Genomic DNA, 15,783 nt, shown 5'->3' with positions numbered 1-15,783 from the left:
TTCTGCACAGGGTGCAGAGGATTAATGTATACAAAGTTTCTAGAATGATGCCTCCCCATACCTAAGCACTAAATAAATGTTAGCTATTAGTGTCGTGCTACGTTCATGGAGCACTGGGTACGGTGAAAAAATAATGAATATTGTTATGCTGAAAATAAAAATTAAAAAATTAAAATAAAATAAATTTAAAAAATTTAAAAAGCAAACAAAAAAACTGACCAGCTTAAACACACAGAGATGGAACACAGATCCCTGGTTGTCAGGGGCTGGTGGGGGGCGGGGGAGAATGAGGAGTGTAATGGGTGTAATGTTTCCTTTCGAGGTGATAAAATGTTTTTGAACCAGACAGAGATGGTGGTTGCACAACATTATGAATGCATTAAATGCCACTGAAATGTTCACCATAAAATGGCTAATTTTATGTTATGTGAATTTTACCTCCACAACAACAACAAAAGTTTTGAGAAAAGAAAACAAGCCAACCTGTGTTCTCCAACCCAATCTAAACCTCAATCTAAACCAAACCTCTATTTGCTCATCTGTCAAAAGGAATGATGATAAGACCTTGACCACATGTCACACGAGAGAGGTAAAATAGGTAATTATGTAAAGTAGGCTGTGCACTTGTCACATAGTGAATGGTAAAGAAATGACGCCGATTAGTCTTTGAGTTTAAGGGCTAAAGCAGTAAGCACCTTCGAAATGACCATCTCTGCCTTTTCATGGGGAGGATGATGTATGCCCCCTTCACTGGAGGACTGTCAAAGCACATGTCAGTCCTGTAAAAATTATGGGGGCATTCTCCAAGATCAACCTTCCGAGATTCACCTGGGAAATCCATGCTCTGAAAGTCAAAAATGTTCACCCTTCCCTGCTTTAGAATACAGTTAGTGATTTAGCAAATATTTGAAATAAACTTGTTGATTACAATCAAACACATTACTAAACAGAGAAATTTCTGTCCTGCTCTACTCGGATACAAGGAAACAGCTCCTACACCAACGTGTGAAGTCACAGCTCTGACAACACCTTTGATGGAGATCGTCCCAGCAGAAGGAATTTCTTGCATGCTGTCTCTGTGCAGTGTTCAGTTTTGTTTAAAAAGAAGTCACCCAGGAATTTCTATAACACCTGTTCTGGCCTGGGGGAGGAGGATGGCTTTAATTAAAGAGACAAGTGTCTATACCATCCTCTGTAATTTGGTCAAATTGCAACAGACGGATGGGAAGAAAAAAAACACACAGAGAAATATTTAAGATCTAAATCATAAAGCCAACAAAAAAGACAGAAATATTATAAATGGAAGACCAGGTGCGCTATTTCCAAATTATGCTGAACTGAGCCCAAATCCCTAACGTCTCGTTTTGTACCGGCTATCCAAACAGATGTCTTAGCCTTCAGAAAAAATTACTAAAAATGGAAGTACAAATCCTCACTGAGCTGTTGCTTTGCCCAAACCTCCTGCCGGCATTAAAACCATCAGCAACAGACGGAAGTTGAAGCAGAATGCCAGAGTGTGTCGTGAAACTTTTCTTGCTCACCTACTACGTATCAGGAAACATGCTAAAAAAGTTAGCAATTATGACTCCACTTAATCCTTAAAATAAGTCTGTGAGGTAGAACTTATTAGCCCATTTTTTTTAATGTACAAGAAACAAGCTCAAAGCCCATAGCCAGGGCTGGTCGCATAGGTGTGTGGTCTGCACAGTATTACAGGGTCTGGACTTGGTTTCATTATCCGCTGTCAACTGTTTTCAAATTCTCAATTTTTTAAATTAATTTATTTATTTTCAGAAAAATAGTATTCATTATTTTTTCACCACACCCAGTGCTCCATGCAATCTGTGCCCTCTATAATACCCACCACCTGGTACCCCGACCTCCCACCCACCGCCGCCACTTCAAACCCCTCAGATTGTTTTTCAGAGTCCATAGTCTCTCATGATTTGAATGAGAGCCCTGTATTTTTATTTTGCATAGGGTCCTATGAGTTACGTATCACATCCTGTCACTGGACACAGTGACGTATCCGAAGGTCCGCTCCTACCTAATGCATGTCCCAAGGTGCTAGGATAAACCCCTGTGGTGGCTACTCTGTCTCTCATCTCAGAGATCCAGGCTTGCAGGAAGGATAAAAGGAAATGAGGGTCATAGGGAAGCTCTATTTTTAATTTCTTGAGGAATCTCCACACTGTTCTCCAAAGTGGCTGCACCAACTTGCATTCCCACCAACAGCGTAAGAGGATTCCCCTTTTTCCTCTCCAACACATGTTTTTTCCTGTCTTGCTAATTTTGGCATTCTAACTGGTATAAGGATATTTACCCCAAAGATACAGATGTAGTGAAAAGAAGGGGCACCTGTACCCCAATGTTTATAGCCGCAATGGCCACGGTCGCCAAACTGTGGAAAGAACCAAGATGCCCTTCAATGGACGAATGGATAAGGAAGATGTGGTCCATATACACTATGGAGTATTCTGCCTCCATCAGAAAGGATGAATACCCAACTTTTGTAGCAACATGGACGGGACTGGAAGAGATTATGCTGAGTGAAATAAGTCAAGCAGAGAGAGTCAATTATCATATGGTTTCACTTATTTGTGGAGCATAACAAATAGCATGGAGGACAAGGGGAGATGGAGAGGAGAAGGGAGTTGAGGGAAATTGGAAGGGGAGGTGAACCATGAGAGACTATGGACTTTGAAAAGCAGTCTGAGGGTTTTGAAGGGGTGGAGGGTAGAAGGGTGGGGGAGCCTGGTGGTGGGTATTAGAGAGGGCACGGATCGCATGGAGTGCTGGGTGTGGTACAAAAATAATGAATACTGTTGTGCTGAAAAGAAATAAAAAATTTAAAAAAAAAAAAAAAGGAAATGATGGAGTGACACCAGCCGCCTGACAGTTTATAATGTTCCAGGCGCTCGGAAGGGACTCTAGGCTAAGGTTATGGCCCAAGGGCTAAATCTGGCTCACCACCTGAGTTTTACAACCCACAACCCAAGAATGTTAAATAATTGGAGAGCAAGACTTTAAATAATATTTCATTACGCATGAACACTATATGAAATTCAAATCTCAGTGTCCATATGGAAAGTTTTATTGGACACAGCCACGTGTGTTCATTTAAAATCACCTATGGCTGCATTCAACTACTGTTGGGTGTTACGGAAGAGACCATATGGCCCAATGGCCTAAAACATTTACTCTCTTCCCCCTTACAGAAAGGGTTTGTCAACCCCTGTTCCAGATGTTTGAGGAGTACATGAACGCATGAACAAATGGTTTTAGGAAATCATCATTAGTAGTATATTTATACAATGTCAGTGCAGCCTAATAAAAAGTCCAAAACTCAGAAATAGTACCCAAACCTTCAGGATTACTCAAATGTTTTAGAAAGCAGACTGTTTAAATTCCAGATCTCTTTCATTTCTCATCGATGGTTTGCTGGTTGCAGCTCTGGCCCCCGGTTCTTCCCCTCTTCCTATATGTGCTCCTTGCAGCTCCTCCTACAAATGGGTGCAATTGAGTTCCCTACCCTCAGAGCCCAGGCTGGACTTGGAACTTCCTTTAGGCAAAAGAAGTGAGAGGGTACCAGTTTGGAGCCCAGGTTTTAAGAAGCCTATGGGCTTCCACTTGCCCTCTGGCAAGCCTGTCTGACCAGGCTCCCTGAGAAAAAAGCAGAACTCACCCACCGTAGAATGAGAACCCACATGCAAAGGAGACAGGGAAGCTTAGTCATCCTCGCTGAGGCCCCAGCAAGAGCCCACCTACACCAGCAAAGTCATCCCACGGGCCTGTGCTTGTCCATAGACATAGTGAGCCCCCACCAAGCCCATCCCAGATCAGCAGAACCTCCAAGTCAATCCATAGACTTGTGTACAAAAATATGTGTTTATTGCAGGAAGCCACAATGCCTTTGGGGTTGTACACTATGCAGGACTATTGTGTCACTAGGTAACTGATACACCACCCCTTCTCTATCTACTCCTATGCATTTTTCTTCCCCACCATTATTTATAGAAGAGCAGTAGCAATGAACATTTATCCAACCATAATAATAATAGCAGTAAGAACTGCCTCGGACATTTACTACACACTAGACAATGTACTAAATTTTTTCCCAAATCTTCTTATTTAATCCTCACAATGGTCTTGGCAGGTTACGTACTGTAGGCAGCTTCTAGGATGGTGCTTAGTGGCATCTGCTTCCTGGTATTCATGACCTTATATAATCCCTTCCCTAGAGTGTTGGCCAGGACTAGTGACTCGCACAAAGATGATAGGATGTCACTTGTGAGATCGGGTTACAAGAAGATGATGACATCCATCATACTCGCCCACTCTTGCTCTTTCTAGCTCACTCTGATGGAAGCAGCTGCCACATTGTGGGCTGCTCTGTAGAGAACCATGTGGGAAGGAACTGAGAGAGGTCTCCCACCAACAGCCGATGAGAAACAGGCTTGCAATCCAGCCACCAAGAGAAACTGGTTCCTACCAACAACCAATTGATCATTAGTGGATTCTCCCACTCAGTCCAGTCTCAAGATGGCCACAACCTCAACTGACACCGTCATTACAACCTCGTGAAAAACACTGAGTCAGATCCCTGACCCAAAGTAGCTGAGAAATAGTAAGCATCTACTGTCTCAACTGCTAAGCTTGGGGGGGGGGGTAATTTGTTACACAGCTTAGATAACAAGGACACTGTACAATGCCATCTTTGCATATGAGAAGGACAAAGTGTAGAAGTTAAGCCAACCCACCTACATTACACAGCTGCCTCCAGAGGCCATGTTCATACTCACTGCTGGCTGCCCACTGCTTCCAGAGACTTGAATTATATTCCCCTTCCCTCTCCAGCCCCTGTGCCCCTCACCCTCTCTTCCTGTTCCTCTTGGCTTCGTTGCCTTGTCTTGTCTCATTTTTCTTCTGCCCCTCATTTTCTCTGTGTTTGTTTGCTGTCTCTTGTGAAGTTCTTGTCTCAACCTCTCCTTTGCCCATGCTTTCTTCCCCCTCTCTTCCTCTTTCCAGGCCCCCATAACCCAAACGATCCCGTTTTCAGGTAAGACAACCTCCAAGAAGGCTCTTGGCCACTGGCGTTCAAAAACATCAACTAGAACGACAACTTTATGCAACAGCACTTGAGAAATAAACTAGAAAAACACCTTCTCTCTGCAGTTCATGTGGAGGATATTGCTGTTACCTGATGTTACACGACATAATAGCTATTTTCAAATCATTAGCCGTTGTCCCCAATATCTGTAAGCTCCAACAAGGTGAAGACCTTGACTTTTCCTCTACTCTTTTCTCCAAGTTTAAAAGAGATCTCATCCCAGAGTAGGCAGCAAAAAGATTTTTCTCCGAGAGAATGAAAATTATGTGGGGAATACGAGGGCAATAGAGAGGGAGAACAATGAACACCCTCTACATGTCAGACATTTTACCAATATTATTTCCTGCAAGATCACAACAGCTTTATGGAGACCCCCCATCCTGGGAAAAAAAGAGGCTCAGAGAAGTCAGTTAATTTATACGAAGTAGCATATCTAGGAAGTGACAGATCGAAGACTGGAACCCATGTCTCCCTGGCCTCAGAGTCTGTTCTCTTTGATCCACGTACCACTGTCAACCTATGGGTTTCTAGAATGGCACTCCACACCCTCAGATTAGAATCTTCACTTTCTATGACCAGGTTTCCCAGCAACTAGCCTGGGTGATGGGAAATGTTACCTTGGTCCTTGCATGGCAGCTTTGGAGACACAGTCAGATGTCTCAGCAGCACTCCTGGTCTATCACAAACAAGCAAATTCCATAGGGTTCTAGGACAGGGGTTGAGGAGATGGAGGAGCTGCATTACAGTCCAGTCCACCCAATTACTAACTCCATGACCTTGAGCAACTTACCTAGCATTCTGTGCCTCGATTTCCTCATGGGGGAAGTGGGGATAATACACAGACCTGAACTTGGGGTCAGCTGGAAGAATTCAGTGAATCAACACCTGTGAGATGCCCCCAAAGAGTCTGACACGTCGTAACTCCTCACTGCAACTAGAATTAGTTTCTCTTTGAGCATCTGCCCCACAATCCAGTTAAGTGTGTCCTTTTTCTGAATGAACAAACTGCCTCAGAAAATGTTAAGTGACTTGTCCAGATCATGCAACAAAGCCAGAAGAAAGGAGACTCCACGTCCTGACACCATTCTGTCCCCTATCCAGACTGCAGTGGCACATCCAACAGCCCCTGCCCACCCCCTCACTACTCCATCCTGAATCTTCAGCCTCATGTTTCCAAGCTGTACCAAGTTGTCCTTATGGTCAGAGCCCAGAGTTTTTATGCGTTGTTTGGTCTTCCCTTCTTGAAATGAACCTTTCTCTAATAGAGCAGAGTGGGAGCTAGAAGATGAGGTCCCAGATGAGGGGGCTGATTGGGAAGCAAGGAAGAGAAGCAATCAGGGGCTTCCAGCCGGGCCCTGTCCGTCTCCGGGATGCTCAGCAAATTCATTTCCCGCAGAAGACTTATTAGCTGCAGAATGGAATGGGGAGCCCACAGTAACGAGACTTTAATTACGAAATTCTTTTACCTTATTGCTTTTGTGTGGCCCTGATGAAAATGAGCAGTGGCAGTTTCTATTAGAAATGTTAATTACTTTCCTGGGTAATTAGACTCGCTGGGTACCTTGAGCACCTGACCTCACTTCATAACAGCAGAGATGGGAGGAAGGGGAAGAAATTGGTTGGGGGGGGGGGGTTGACGGTGGTGACAGGGGAAGTGGGGGAGAAAGGGAAAGTGTTTATAAATGCTGAGAAAAGTAAAATCATCCAAATTAGTTGAATGGACAAGGAAGCCTCAGAGGCCCCCAAGAAAGGCTAGCAGAAGAGAAGATCTACCTGGGAGCGGGGGGTTTTCCAACACCCAGGACCTGTCACAATGATCAGAACAGTGACAAACCCCTCTCAAAATGCAGGGCCCCACTAGAGAGGCTCCGACTGGGACTCCTCTCACAGTGTGGCTATGGAGCCCCTAGGCTGCTCAGAGACCCCCAGGGTCACACAGCTGGTGAGGCAGGGCTGGGACCAGAGCCTGCTGAGCATTTCCTCCTTTATTCCTTCTACAAACATTTGCTGGCCGCTAGGGAGTACTTTGGCTGGACAAACAGAACTGACACAGTTCCAGTTCCTAAGGAGTTAAGGTCTGGGGGTGCACACAGATAATGGCACCATCTCTGTTCATAGCATGTGGGAACACAATATGTAGGAAGCACACAGGAGACTATGATGAAGAATAATTGGAAAAAAGGTGTTCAGTGTGGATGGAGTGGTCAGGGAGGGCTTCTCGGGGGAGGTGGCCTTTCCCTGACCCCTGAAATTTGGAAAGAGCTTTGCTATTTGCAGAGTTGGGGTAAAAGAACATATCATCTGGTGTTGTGGGTTGAATAAGGTCCCCCCCCAAAATTCACACCCACTGAGAACCTCACAATAGGACCTTATTGGAAATAAAGGTCTTTGCAGATACAATTTGTTGACATCACAGTGGATTAGGATGGGCCCAAACCCAATGACCAGTGTCCTTATAATTGAGGGAAACTGGGCACAGAGAAACAGACACACAGGAACGATGTGACAATGAGGTAGACAATGGAGGGATGCAGTCATAAGTCAAGGAGACCCAAGGACGGCCAGCAACCACCAGAGGCTGGAAAAGGCAAGGAAGGATCCTTCCCTAGGGACTTCAAGCGGAGCATGGCCCTGCCGACACTTTGATTTTGGACTTCTAGCTTTCAGATCTGAGAGAATAAACTATTTTAAGCCACCTGGTTTGTGGTCCTTTGTTACAACAGCCCTACAAAACCAATATACCTGGCTTCTGTAATCCCATATCTCTAGCATTATAGGCTAAATCCCCAAAATAATATAGGATAAGGTCATGAGGAGAGCACTGGACAAAGAGTCCAGTTTTCCCACTAGCCTTAAGACTTTGGGCAAGTCACTCCCCACCTTGAGCCTTATCTAAGTCTGAGGGAACTTGGGATTCCCAAACACATCATGGGCGTGGTCAAGCCAAATCACAATCACCCTGGGGCACTGTGTTTAGAATACAGATTCCTAGTCCCGCCCCACAGAGGCTTACACAACCAGCATCTCTGGGTAAGGCTGTGGAATCTGAATTTCTAACAAACTCCCCAGGAAAAGGATCTTGGCATGCCACGCAACCTTTAGACTCTCTGGGTTCGAACACACAGCCTAAGGGCCCTTTGAAAGCAAAGTGTGTGTTCCTCTAAGGACCGTCCACTCTGGCTTTGGCATGAACCATACCCGCCCATCCGCCCTGACCTCACTGACTGCAGGGGTCTGTTAGAAAACCCAGGCATTCAAGAGATCAGTGGATGCTTGTGCCAAAGAAGAGAGGCAGGCCTGCTCTTCAGTCATTAAAGAAGCTGTTTACAGAGCCCTGCTCTTCTTTTAATTTGTTTGTCTTTTTGATTGTGTAATTGAATCCCAGCCACAGGGCTCAACTGAGCCTTGCCAGGGAAGGCAGAAAGCCATCAATACTCAGGAGTCACTGACAGTCGCTTCCAAAGCAAGAGGTTCTCTAGGGCGGGTGATGGAAAGGCTTGAATCTTGCCGGCTTCTTAGGTCGGACAGCGCGAGGCCAGGGAGGGCACCAGATCAGACAAACCAAGATTCAAATTCTAGCTCTGCCATGAGCCAGCTCTGTGATCTGGAGCAAACTGCTAAGCCTCTCTGTTCCTCAAATTCCCCATCTCCGAACCCAAGAGTAGCACATCCACCTGTCAGGGTTGCTGGGAGAGCTGCAAGAAGCAATGACCATCGGGGGCCTGGCACATTGTGAGTGACCAGCACACTATAACTGTATTGTGTGTGTTCCTACTATTTTATTAGTGGTATTAACAGTAGAAGGTTGGCACTGGAGAATGCTAGTCCGTTTGGCAAGGCAGACCCCTACCTGTTAGGGCTACAAGAAGCAAAGGAGGGGGCTGTCTCGTGTCGTAAGAAGAGCCAGAATTTAGAATCAGAATGTCTCATTCTGACACCCAGCTCCGCTACATTCCCCCTCTATGGATGTGGGTGAGTCACCTGAGCCCAGAATCCCTATGCCCCCATCTCTTGTCACAATCAAATAAGACAGTGTGTGCAAAATTGGGTAAACTCCCAGTCTTTTTACTAATCCAAAGAAGAAATTACTATTATCTAGCCAGATCCCTAAGTCTGGCTAAACGGTGGAATCCCCTGCGGAGATTCTAAAAAATACCAGAGCCCACACCTTCTCCCCAGGCCAGACAATGACACCAGGTTGGGTGTCAATGTAGCCAGCAGCCTCTAGGAAAGCGCTGACCTGGCCCAAAGCTCCCTGTCTACAAAGGAGGAAGGCAAAGCCAAGAAAAAGGAGGGAGTTTGCTCAAGATTACACATCAGGGGGCTCAAAATTCACCCTTGGAGCATCATTTATCTCACTCCTCCGCCAACATAAAATTCCAATAGGCAGTTGCTGTGGCCGATGTCGAAGAGGTTACTGCCTGTGTTCTTCTCTAGGATTTTGATAGATTCCTGCCTCACGTTGAGGTCTTTTATCCATTGAGAGTTTATCTTGGTGTATGGTCTAAGAGAATGGTTGATATTAAGGAGGGCACGTATTGCATGGAGCACTGAGTGTGGTGCATAAACAACGAATCTTGGAACACTGAAAAAAATTTAATTTAATTTAAAAAATCCAACAGGCAGATTCTCAGGGCCAATCAGGAAAGATTCTGTGTGTCGGGTAGCCTGCCTGGGAAGCCAGGGAGTACACAGTTGGTGCTGGCCAGGAAGGCTTTCCGCCCAGAACTTTCTACACATGGGCACGGACCCAGCAGAGGTGTCGCTATTCCTGGGTGATCCAGAGAGACTGTGACCTTCCGGAAGAGTTTCCTGGCAGGGGACAGGGGATGAAAGACACAGACATGGTCATTGCAGCCCACCATTGAGAGGAGTCCGTGGGAGGAAGCATGAAGATGGGAAGGTGAGCAAGCCTCAAAGTCAAACCCATCTGGTTCTGAGTCCCCCCTGCCACTGACTGGCTGCACACCATTAGGCAGGCAGAATAAATGAGAATTTTTCTACTTAAACACAGTGTTTCCTGCCAGGCTGGCTCTGGCTCCTTCTTCTTAGAAATGCTTCCTTCAGCCCTGGTTGTTCAGCCCACTCCTTTGGATGAATCAGCCCTTTGTGGGCAAGAACAATGTCAAGCAGGCTCCTTCATCTACAGTGACACAGCTGGCAAGTTGAAAGAATGTGCTTGGGTCTCCAGAAGAAGAACAGGGAGCAGAGGCGGTGAGGCCTCAGACCCTGAAAGCCTGTGCAGGGAGAAAGCCCCAGGAGCAGAGCTAAGACCTAGGGAGGAAAGCCCAGAGAGAGTCAACCCACCAGAAGGAGGAACTCTGTCAACCTAAGTTGTATAACACAGGAGCCAGCTGTCTGGTGAGGTAGTGAGCTCCCCGTCACAGTGGATTACATTAGTGAAGACTGCATGGCCACCGGTGAGGCTGGTATCAATGGGAATCCTGTCTTCAGTGGGCATGTGGGCTGAATGAACTCCAAGGGTCCTTCCATGCTTACATTCTGGTTTGACAACCCTGAAGTCCCAAGGATGAAATTTGCAAGAGAAGAATTAGGTGGATGCCCACCTCTCTTGTCAGTTGCATAAACTTGAGAAGTTACTTCACCTCTCTGGGGCTGTGCCCTCATTTTCAATATAAAAATAATTGTATGCATTCTGAATAAACAGGGTGGGAATTCAGCCATGTACTGTACAGAGTACCTGAACAGCCTTGTACACAGTCGAGTCTGAAAAAAGCACAGCACCCCAGCCGCCCTCCTAATCTTCACCAGCAGCCTCCCAGCGGTCCCCAAGTTTTCCAGGAGACACACTCATTAGGCAGATTAGTGCATAAAACCAATCATCGCTCCCATCCTTGGATGCCGGGATTAAATACTGTCACAGGATCTCTGCCCATGAGGCTCGTGCCTTGCAGAGCCCAGGCTGTGTCACAGGGAGGGAGGTCTTCATCACCATGCCTGAGGAGAAAGTTCTATTGAGAGGAGGATGAAGGGGGGGAAAAAGCTAGGTATAAAGGAACATGAAGGATGCAGGCACGGTGTTTGGGCTGAAGATACACATCACTGAGTGCTGGTCTGCACTGGTAGGCAGGAAGGCAACTGCCTTCTACAGAAGCCAAACACTCTAACCCCCAGGGTGCCAGCTGGCTGTCTCCTACGCCTCCCCCAGGCTCATGCTAAAGAAGGGAGGTGAGCAGCCATCTACCCAGGCAAAGCAGCCAGGTCCAAAGTGATACCACACACCCCTATCTTTTATGTGTGGAGGGTAAGCAGGGGTCTCCTGGTGGGGTATGAGGGGCCCCAGAGCATCCCCCCACTTGGTTCCCCAAACATCTCTCCTGTTAATTTACCACCCATGCTTGGAACTTAGGACTTCTCAGGTTTTAAAGTAACTTTGCTTTTTGTCTCCTACAACTGTGCTTCCTCAGCCCTCAGGAAATCAAAGCCAAAATACAACTAAGAATTCTCGGTTGGCTTGGAAATCACCTCTGCCTTCCACCCTGAGAAGCTGGGAAGGGGGTAGACTTCATCCCTGACAAGAGAAGAAATGCATAAAATGTCCAGAAGCCCCCCCATCCTTCCACTCCTCAACACACACACACACACACACACACACACACACACACATACCACCACCACCACCACCCCCAGAATCCATCCAGGAGCTACCAGAAGCATAGGCAGTCCATCCATGCATCAAGATGATAGCATCCAACCCTCTCATGTCACTCACCCATGAGAGACCATGGCCAAGTGTCCAGATCCTGCCCTACCTGACACTATAAACACTGTAAATGTACTTTAAACTTCAAAGAAGTTACCGACGAACCTTCCAACCAAAACACAAAGAACGGATGCTTCCTTGGATGGATCACATCAAAGAGAGTGAAGGTGGGGATTCACGAGGCATCAGCACACCCATTTTACAGATGAGGAAGTTGAGGTGTTAAGAAGTGACTTGCTGGTTACAGCCCACAGGTGGCAAAGCCAGCTTCCCATCCAAATCTGCCAAGCACCGAAAGGTGTATTATTTTCATTATGTCACATGCATCCTTAGCAGAAAGCCTAAGTTTGCTTACTCCACAGTGTGGGGAGACTAGATCTGGGCCCTGTGGAACAAAGTTGCTCCCTTAGGCCTGTGGCTGTCAAAACTTAACGAGCATAGGAACCACCTGGGAGCTCGTTAACCAGGCCGAATGTAAGTTCCAGTGTGGTTGAGATCAGCTCTTCTCAAACTTTCTTCCACACACGTATCATCTGGGGATCTTGTTAAAATGCAGATTCTGGTGCTGTGGCTCTGGGGTCTGTCTTGGCTGAGACTCTGAGCTCCCAGGTGAGGCCGGGGCTGCCGCTCCAGGGACCTGGCTTTTGAGTGGCAAGTCTAGTGAGTCTGAATGCCCGAATCCCAGCATCACCACCGACCCAGCTACAGAACGCAGGGCAGGTTTCCAAGCCCCTCTGTGCCTTGGTGTCTTGATATGTAAAATGTGCATCCATGAAGCACAAGCTCATGGAGTTGCTTTTCAGGTTAAAGGTGACCCACGGAAGTCGCTTCGCACAATGCCGTTGCCCAGAAAAATCACAATGAAGTATGACTCTTCTTGGAGCTAGTAGTAGCAGTAGTGAGTTTTGTGGTGCATTGCAAGATTTCAAAAAACAAATGCCAACTGCTCGTGTTATATTTTCCCACTAGCTCACGTTTATTCAGCTTTCCTGAGTCCCGTAGCTGCCTCTAGAAATGAATTTTAGAGCTGGCAGTAGAACGGCAGTTAGCATTTGTCTAATGCATTTTCATGTATGTTTGTGTTCACGGCATCAATGCTGCTCAGCGCTTACAACAACCGAGATTTATTACTTCTTTAATCCCGTGGCTGTCTGAGTCTGACTGGGTGGTTATTCTGCTGCCCACAGAGATGCTGAGGTCCCTCTGCATTCACCTGAGAGCTTCGCTGGGAGCCATCTGGGGCTGGACCATCCGGATGGGCTCTCACCCCCCAGGGCGCCATCCACCTGGATTCTCAGCCTCCAGCAGTTCAACTGACCTTCTCCCACAGCACAAGGCTGGCTTCCAGAGCGGGGGTCCTGGGAGGAGAAGCGCCAATGTGCAAGTGTGTGTCATTCCTTTACCTGCCCTCTGCTTCCCAAGGTCTCATCAGCACAAGTGAGCCACGTGGGCACAGACCACAGGGGCGTGAACACCAGGGCGTGTGGTTCACAGGGAGCCACTGATGTGAGGCTGACCATGATTAACCAGCTGGATTAAAAGTCCCTTGAAGACACCTTGCCTGCCGTGTGCACTGTGGTCTCCCCAGTCCTAGGACATCATTGGTACATCTGACCCTCAACAGCCTCAGATGCAAAGTAAGTCAAAAGACGGTCCCATTTGCTGGTGGCCATGAGGGCTTAGTGCACGCAGATAGTTAGGGGCTTTTGCCCAGGAAATCCAGCTCCATGACCGTCATTGTTTCCTGTCCACTGTCCTGTTAACCTTGCAGCATGAAGTTTTTCTGCCTGCCTCTCCTTACCCTGTATGTCTCCTTTCTCCAAGCTTCCTGGTAACATGGTTAATTATTTATAAATGAACATTTAAATGTACCAGAAAGAGTGCTATTTAAAGAAACCCTATGGTGACTCACTGAGTAATTAAAATAATCATTTATTCCATAAGCATTTATCAGGTGCTTGGTATGCACCAGGCACAGCGGGGACGGGTGTTGGGAACAGAGAGACAAGGGAGCAGTACAGAGTTAGGAGATGAGGCTCTTGCCCTCAGGAAGCTAAACGGCTTAAGCTTCCAACAACAGATGTTGATTAGGCATCTACTGTGTGTCCAGCGAAGTGCTGGGCTACAGAGGCAAACCCAGTGCCATTTCTGCCCTCAGGGTGTCACAGACTAACAGGGTAACCAACCAGCACAGTCCCATACCATGTGGTCCCTACGTGGTGGCTGCATTTGGAAAAGGTCCTCTCCGAGCAGAGAAGGGCCGAGCTCTGCCTGGTGCAGAGACAGAGATCAAGGAAAAACTTCCTGAGAACCATGACCCACAAACTATCTGTGGACACACAGGAAGTTGACCCAGTAGACAAAACCAGGGAAGGGTTTCACAGGCTGAGACAAGAAGGCACTAGAGACAATACAAGTCACTGGCTGTGGGGGACAGAGGGTGTCCTACATCCTGTGTGCTGGGCTGCTTTCCTAAGAACCACAGCCTGAGGCTGCTCTAGCCAAAGTTACTAGCAGCCTCGTTCGGCCAGAAGGTGCCTCCCCTCCGCATCCTTCAGGACTCCGGGCAAGGTCGTGTGCTTGGGCAGGTCTTGCCCTGTGACCACAGTAGGACCCTCCTTTGCTCTCTCTCTCTCTGGGCTTATCTCCCTCACGGTGCTTAGCACTGACTTGGCCTACTGCTTATTTTCTGTCAGCTCCACTCAGACGAACTCCATGAAAGCAAGGACTCTATTCCTCTCTGCCATCCTATCAGAGTGTACGTTGCACAAGGACAAAGACTTGGTTTGGTTTGGCGTGTCGCACGCCAAGCACCTAAAGGAGTCCCTAGCACCTGGTGTTTCAAGGTGTTTCAAGACTAAATGAAGTCGAGGTCCCTGGCAGGAAGAACAAGGGATGAGGAGTGGAGGAGTCAGTACTGGGAGCCTTGTGACTTCAGAACAAGACTTTCTGCTCTGCGCTAGCCCCTGTCCCTTACTCACTCAAGGACTATAGGAAACCAGTTCCCCTTAAAATCCCCAGATTTCTCATCCCACCCACTGTCGGGCATCCTTTACTGGACTGAATTTCAGAACAGGTATGAAGGTTCTATTTCTGACCGAACTTGAGATGGTAGAGGCAGCCTTGTGAGTCTACCCTTGGAGGGCTGGCCTGGCAAGAGCCCAGCCAACGCTTTATGATCAACATTGTGACAAGGTATTAGTTCAAAGCCCAGCTGGGCTAAGTTCCAATTCAGGGTCATAGCCTCCAGGTTCCCAGGGGAGCTGGCAGAGTTCCATTGGGGCCGATGGAGCATGAGAACTGATACCTGGCCTGTAATGCACAGGAGTGTGTCGCTAGGCTGGTCTGTCTGGAGCCTTAGCCTAAAAGAGAGAGGGGGAGAGAGAGATTTTTAATAGGCCTCTGTGCTTTCATACACACAATGCTAATTCCTCTTCAGGGATTTCTAGTCCAATCCATGGTGAACTCTTATCCATCCTTCAAAACCCCTTTGAAATGCTCTTCCCCTATGTGAAATTAGTGACTCCCTCTTCTGTCCTATCACACCTGGAACATGCTTCTACAAACGTTTGATTGTTTTCCCTCTTCACCTGAGAGCTTTCCAAGAGTGGAGAGTTGGCCTTCTCTGTCTGTAGCTCCAATGTCCAGCACAACGCCTCCTACATGCTACTCCTAATAATAATGACTGTTGATTAGGCACACACTTGTGTTCAGGCTTTGTGAGAAGAGTCAAGGTACACTGTTTCATTTATTCGTCAAAACAGCCCACTTGAGAAAACTGAGTCATGGAAATGGAACTCGCTACATGTCCAATGAGAGTGTTTTAGATAAATGGGTACATGAGGAAGTGAGTGAGTGAATAATTAAGTAGTAAAGTCATTTTTATGTTTCGGCTCTCTTTGTCTTCTGGAGAGCAGACAATCACTGGGATGTCCTAATACAGTGCAGT

The sequence above is a fragment of the Mustela putorius genome, unplaced genomic scaffold (genome assembly GCF_011764305.1).
Source record: "Mustela putorius furo isolate JIRA1106 unplaced genomic scaffold, ASM1176430v1.1 tig00000738_pilon_pilon_pilon, whole genome shotgun sequence".
NCBI lineage: Eukaryota > Metazoa > Chordata > Mammalia > Carnivora > Mustelidae > Mustela > Mustela putorius.
Note: the sequence above shows the minus strand (reverse complement) of the source record.